Consider the following 715-nt stretch of genomic DNA (forward strand, 5'->3'; position numbering starts at 1 on the left):
CTCAGTGACAAAGACAGACACTACCTCAGAAGAAAAGGCTGGAAAACAATTCTCCAAGCCAATGCCCCCAAGAAAAAACCTGGAGTAGCCAATCTAATATCGAATTAAATCGATTTTCACCCTAAAGTATTCAAAAAAGATAAGGAGGGACATTTCATATTCATCAAAGGTATGATCTACCAAGATGAACTCTCAATTCTGAAACAGAAATTGTGGTACATCTACACAATGGAGAACTACTCAGCGATTAAAAACAATAAATTTATGGAATTCTTAGGGAAATGGATGAATCTGGAGAATATCATCTTCGGTGAGGTAACCCAGTCACAAAAGAACAAACAAGTTATGTACTCTCTGATAAGTGGTTATTAGCCCAGAAGTTTGGAATACAGGAAGAACAAGCCACAAACCACAAGGAACTCAGGAAGAAGGAAGACCAATAGGTGGACATTGCATTCCTTCTTAAAAGGGGGAACCAAATACCCACGGAAGGAGTTGCAGAGATTAACTATGGAGCAGAGAGTGAAGGAAGGGCAAGCCAGCCTAAATATAGCTATCTCCTGAGAGGCTCTGACAGTATCTGACCAATACAGATGTAGAGGCTCACAGACATCCAGTGAACTGAATACAGGGTCCTCAATGAAGGAGTTAGAGAAAGGAGCAATGAAGCTGAGGGGTTTGCAATCCCTTAGGACGAACAACAATATAAACTAAC

Source organism: Mastomys coucha, unplaced genomic scaffold (genome assembly GCF_008632895.1).
Source record: "Mastomys coucha isolate ucsf_1 unplaced genomic scaffold, UCSF_Mcou_1 pScaffold22, whole genome shotgun sequence".
In the NCBI taxonomy this organism is placed as follows: domain Eukaryota; kingdom Metazoa; phylum Chordata; class Mammalia; order Rodentia; family Muridae; genus Mastomys; species Mastomys coucha.